The sequence below is a fragment of the Ovis aries genome, chromosome 18 (assembly GCF_016772045.2).
Source record: "Ovis aries strain OAR_USU_Benz2616 breed Rambouillet chromosome 18, ARS-UI_Ramb_v3.0, whole genome shotgun sequence".
Classification (NCBI taxonomy): Eukaryota; Metazoa; Chordata; class Mammalia; order Artiodactyla; family Bovidae; genus Ovis; species Ovis aries.
The window spans coordinates 30,440,293-30,446,618 of record NC_056071.1 but is presented as its reverse complement, the minus strand read 5'-3'; the positions used below and the strand labels follow the sequence as shown (position 1 = coordinate 30,446,618).

At 53.7% G+C, this 6,326-nt stretch overlaps 1 protein-coding gene across 2 annotated transcripts in view; it reads right to left on the bottom strand.

Moving 5' to 3' along the window:
- HMG20A (high mobility group 20A) overlaps window positions 1–6,326 on the bottom strand; it is a 119,492-nt gene that overhangs the window by 19,928 nt on the left and 93,238 nt on the right. The gene's annotated exons all lie outside the window — the stretch shown is intronic.

Below are 6,326 nucleotides of genomic sequence, written 5' to 3'. Positions count from 1 at the left end.
TCATGTATGTGGGCCTGGGTTGGGTGCTAGGCCAGCAGACTGATGTTTCCTCCCCAGAGAGCTTGAGTAAACCTCTGTCATACTCAGCAGAGGGTATCAGGAGCCACAGGAAGGGGTCTTGTATGTTCAAAGGTGGTGTGACTGTGTGATCCTGTCTGGTCCTGGAGTGGCTTCCTATCAGAAGAGGCGGAGAGCAGGAGGGCCTATGGAACTGGGAAGTGAGTGCACAGCACTTTACAGTCTACAAAGCACATCAGTGTGTGTAGCTGTCTCCAAGAGCACCAGGTAAGGAAGGAGAAACAACTGTATCCCCTGCATGGTGCGGTGCACAGGGCCTGACAGGCGGAAGCTGCACAGTTTGTCTTTGCTAAGTTAACACATGGGCCAAAGAGACCAGGAAGCAGCTCCTCCCTGCAGGACCTGCCCACACCCTGCTCAAACTCACGTCCACTGAGTTGGTGATGCCATCCAACCATCTCATCCTCTGTCACCCTCTTCTCCTCCTGCCCTCAATCTTTCCCAGTATCAGGGTCTTTTCCAATGAGTTGGCGCTTCACATCAAGTGGCCAGAGTATTGGAGCTTCAGCTTCAGTATCAGTCCTTCCAATGAATATGCAGGGTTGATTTCCTTTAGGACTGACTGGTTTGATCTCCTTACTGTCCAAGGGATTCTCAAGAGTATTCTCCAGACCTATGCAGGGTCAGATGAAGACCTTTATTTACGGGACCTGAGCCTGGAGAAAAGAATAAAACGCGCCCCAACCCCCCTCCACTTACAAACTACAAATTAAAATAAAGCTAATCCTAAATCACAAAATAAGAGTAAGAAGTCCTGCCATGGTCTGAGTTCTTCCACTATGACTCTACAACGATTTTTCAAAACTGGATCGTTTCTCCAAAACTTCTCGTCTGGGGCATGCCTTGCTTTGCTGGTGCCAAGGCACACATGAGGCCTGGCCCATCCAGCCTGAGCTTGGGCACTCCACTTCTTACTGATTCCAGTGTGGATTCCTGGAGACAGGACCTCGGAGATGGAGACTGATGTCCAGCTGAGGGGTCCAGGAGCCTGGATTTAGACATGACATCATCACTCAGCAATCGTGCACATTCCGATCGATCAGCCGCTGAATCTCTGTGACCTTTGGATTCCTTATCTAAATAATAGACTCTAATAGCTACATTGTGGGGCTGGACATGAGGGAAAATGAAATGAGGAATGCAAGGGCCTAGCACAGGATCTTGGGCACTGTGCCTGCTCAGGGAGTACCCTTAGATTTCTGCAGTTCTAGTCGGAACACTGGTGGCTCAGATGGTAAAGAATCTGCCTGTAATGCCAGAGGCCTGGGTTAGATCCCTGAGTCGGGAAGATCTCCTAGAGAAGAGAATGGCTACCCATTCCATTGTTCTTGCCTGGAGAATCCCATGGACAGAGGAGCGTGGTGGGCCACAGTCCTTGGGGTTGCAGAGTTGGACATGACTGAGCAACTCACACACGAGGTCAGAAGCAGACCTTGGCTGCAATGGAGCAGAAACTGGAAACCAACTGTGTTAGAGCGGGTGGGATGGCAGGGCCTGCCTGTGAGCCAGGGTCTTTCCCACACCTGACCTCACCAGATGGCTCAGCCTTAATTCCTGGCCTAAGACGGGCCTTCAGTCCCTGGGCCTGCCCCTCTCTCCTCCAGGCCACGCGGAAGGGATTAGTCAGGAAGTGTGCACAATGGGCTTATTGTTATTACGATAATAACTTTGGATCTGGAGAATTCCAGGGGTGGGGTGAGGGTGCTGAGGGTAACTCAAGACGTTAGGGTAGGTTTTTTCTGAGGGTAACAGACTGGAAGGTGAGCTTTGAGTGGGCTGTCCAAAGGGAAGCCCTCCTTAACCTTCCCCTCCCCCGTTCTCCTGACCTATGTCCCCTACACCTGTGTGACTCCACACTCCCCCAAACTTCCCTCCATATTTTCCCTGCCTTTGCCCACCCCTGGGCCTTCATACCCTCTCTCTGTTGAAGGATTGCCCAACTCTGCCTATAACCATCCTGAACAGGAAGTGCCTGGAAATTTGTGTCCCCCAAGGACTGGCCATGCAGAAGTATCAATACCCTAGCTCTCTTTGCCCCTGACTGGGACAACTCTGAGGTTGTCCCATGGGAATGGGCCAAAGTCACCCTCTGTGTGACTTCCGCTAAATTGATACTCTTGGTCGGCTTCTTTCTTTTTGCTTCCCTGTCCCACTTCCCCGTTCCTCTGCTCTGCGTTTCTCCTTGAGAACTTCCTGCTAAATCACTCTCATAAAGATCCGTCACTCAGTAGGCCTCGGGGAACACAGGCCCAGGCCCAGTGGAGGAGGAATCTGGGAGAGGCCTGTCACGTGTATGACTGGCTTCTGGGAATTGTGTGTGATGTGAGCGTTCAGCCCACCTCTGTCCTTGCAGAGGGGCCTCACTGGCCTGTCCCTCCTGCAGCCCTGGAGTGGATGGAGGTGCTGACTGAACCTTCTGCTGGCAGAGAGTAGGCTCTTAACATACACCCTTTGGGGTCAAGGTTGAGATTCTCAGTCACTTCCTTCTTCAGCAGAGCAGGTCTGTGAGAATCTGGGAGCCCCTGCTTATGGCATGGAGCCAAGCATACCCGTTCCACAGGTGTGAGGCCAGCCTTAGGGAGGCGGGCCGGGCACAGGGAACTCCGTCCTTCGGAGGTCCTGCTCAAATCCTTGCTCCCTTCCACTTTGCGGGGCAGAAAGGAATAAACTGTGTTCTAGGTGCCCAGCAACCAAAGGCAAAGTGGCTGAGCGGCGGTCATGAACAGCGCGAGCAGGGAATCAAGAAGGCAGGCGCACGCCTGGAGCCTGAGCCCAGCGCTGAGACAGTAAACACAACTGCAACAGAGAAGGACATGCCCCACTCCAACACACACCACACACAGGCCTGCGGGAGGGGAGCCTGCTGGCAGTGAGGGCAGAGGCAGGCCAGAGCACTTAGAGGCTGCCCAGTAAAGCCACCCCTGAACAAAAGCGAGACCCTTGATGTTCTGAACCCTCACCAGCACCCTCACAGAGAGGGTTGGGCAGGATGGCCTGGGAGGTAGGTAGGTAGGGTTTCTAGATACAAGACACAGCTAAATCTGAATCTCAGAGAAACAAGGTAGTTTTAGTAGAAGCTTGTCCTCAACATTGCACAGGGCGTACTTACACTAAAAAGTTATTCGTTGTTTATCTGAGATTTACATTTAACTAGGTGTCCTGTATTCAGTAAGCAATATCCCCCACCCCCGGAATCTAGCACCCCTAGTGGGGAACAACACGGTTGAAGAAACAGGATGTTTCTCCCAGCAGCCGGCCGACTCAGGGGGACAGGTGCACTGGTTTTCAGTTTCAGAAGGGCTGTCCTGGGAGAGAGTCAGAATCAGAAGATGGAAACAACTGTCTGAAATAGCATCTGTATGGCCTGTTCTAGAAGAGACTAAGTGGCCGAGAGAAGACACGGTGCTGGTTACAGAGCTGGTACCTGCTCCCATGAAAGCTCGAGCCTCTGTGCCTTGGTCTCCCTGTAAGAAATAAAAACTTAACGTGGTCCATTTTCAAGGACAGCTAGCCCAGAGTGACAGCCTGCTGATATAATAGCCATTAGGGTACTTGCGTGGGAAAATCCAGACAAAGGAGAATGGAATGCCTAGGATTTCGGCACAGACTCGTTCTATTGGTGAATTCAAAACATAAGAATGGGAAGAAGCGTGTGGGGAGAATAATAAATCCAGGTGACATTCAGGAAGATTGTTAACCCTTTGTACCCAGCCAATGAGGAGCTGGGGGAGGGACTTGCATGCCGAGAGGATGAAGAACCCATTGTAACGACTCCGGGTGTGCCTGCCCACGAGACACCCCATCTTGCAACACTGTTCTTAAAGCCTCGCTTCCAGCTGCACCTCATGCCTCTAAGTCCATTCTCTGGGTTTGGGCCGGTGAGTTTTATCTCCCACATCCCCATCTGAGTTCTCCGTGGACGTGCCTTCTATCCCAATCAGCCTGGCAGACCACATCAGCCTCTCTTCTGTCCTTAATCCTTTTTCCTCCAGCGTGACTGCTCTGAGGTGGATGCAGAAGCTATTATGTCTCCCTGGTTGGCCCGCCTGTGGACGTGGGAGTCAAGACGGTGAAGTGGAGCCTTGAGGCCATGCCCACAGGACTCACCAGGCTGCCCAGAAATGGCCCTGCCAGGCTCTTGCTCCATCTAGCCCTGCATCTGGTGACCGGGTAGCCCTGGGCCCCTGCCTGGAGGAGAGATGCTTCTGAATGGTCACTGGTTTCAGCCTTCAGCCCCAGTGGAGGCTGAGGCCCTTCACCTCCGTCCTGGAAACCTCTGCCAGCTTAGCCTTGTTGAAGAGGGCAAAGCCTCAGAATAGATGCCCAATTCAGGCCTTGCTGGACAGAACGTGCAGCCATCTGGAGCCCAGGCGGGCTAGAAGGATACTTGCAGGCCATTCACACCTACCCCTCCCCACTATGCATACGGGGAACCAAGGCCCTGAAGCGAAAGGCATTTGTCCAAGGCCAGTGCAGGACTCCAGGCCAAGCAGGGCTCACAGCCCCTGCTCAGGGCTCAGCAAGCTGCCACACATGACCCAAGTCTTGGCATCAACCCACATATACTGTGCTATGAACATGTACACCCCCAATAACCCAAGACACATCCCAGTCTCTGTAGCTTCCTTGTCTCCATGTACACATGAGGCAAAGGAGGCTCCCAGAGCTGCTGATATGTGCCTGAAGCTGGTGAGTGGCAGGGCAGTGTTCAGCCCCAGGCCCCCACCTGCAAGGGGCTCCCCAGGTGGCGCCAGTGGTAAAGAACCCACTTGCTAATGCAGGAGACATAAGAGACACAGGTTCGATCCCTGGGTTGGGAAGATCCCCTGGAGCAGGTCATGGCAACCTACTCCAGTATTCTTGCCTGGAGAATCCCCATGGACAGAGGAGCCTGGTGGGCTACGGTCCATAGAGTCACAAACTGTCAGACACAACTGAAGCAAGTTAGTACACACTCACCCCACCTGCAAATTGGCTGTTCCCTCTGTCCTCTGCTCTGTTTGTCTGTTCACGGAGCTCTCTTCTGCCAGTTTTCCCCAGGGCCTCCCTGGTTTCTCCTTCAAAACCCTTCTTTCACCGTTGCTCCTCTTAGGTCCTCCCCCACTGTGCCTCACTGCAGACTCACCTTCCACCCCAGCACTCTTGGCATTTGCACAGATCTCTAGAGTTTACAAAGCCCACCCCAGGATATTATGTCATGATGGTGGCCCCAGCTGAGACTCCAGACCCAGGGAGCACCTGTGCCTCTCAGGCAATTACCCTGGAGAGGACAGAAGGAGACCCCATGTGCACAGGGTTCCCTGTAAAATGTCCGGCTGTTCCCCAGCAAATGGAAACAGGCCCTGAGCCAGCTCGGCTGCAGAGGGAAGGATCCTGGGAATGCAGGCTTCCCAGGCTGCAGCTCAGCGCCTCTCTCTGCTTGCGAGCATCACCCCCACTTCTCAGCACCTGCACGGAGAACTGAAGAACGCCCTGCTCATCACTGCCCCGGGAGCTGCAGACTGGGAATCCAGCTGCCAGTCCTCATTCCTCCCGGCCCTGCAACCCCGTGAGGCCAGGCATGCAGCCCCTTGACTGCTCCTTGTCCCCACAGGGCCCCCACCTCCACACACATCTACCTGTGCCAGCTCCAAGGGGCCCCGGCCAAGGACTCCTGAACGGCACGGCAGGAATGAGGTCCTCTTTAGTAAGTCTTTCCTTGTCAAGCGTTCTCTAATTCTCCAGGGACCCCTGGGCCCAGAGCAGAGGGGCTTTTCACCAAGTTCTGGCTCACAGGCTGCCCTGGACTTTGAGTCAAAAGACCTAAAGTGAAGTACCAGCTCTGCTGCTTTTGAGCTGTAATTTGGCAGGGCTGCCAGGTACAGCTGTGCAGGTTGTATACCTGGTGATTCACAGCGGGGTTCAGAGACGAGGCAGCAGGTGTATCACCTGGGAGCTTGTTAGAAACACAGAAGCTGGGGCCGCCCCTCAGAGTGATAGGATCAAGATCTGTTTTCACAAGATCTCTGGGTGATTCAAACATTGAAGTCTGAGAATCACTGATGGATAACGCTCCTGGAAAACACCGCGCACACAGGCTGTGGAGTGAGTGACACCCCTGGAGCCCTGCGACATGCTGGCTGGGCTCGGGCAAACCTTCTCTGGGTCTCATTTCCTGGTCTGCCAAATGGAGCCTAAAAACGCCTCTCTCTCAGAGTTGTTGTGTAACTCAATAGAATGAGGACAGAGCCTTAAGGGGGCTGGTCCCC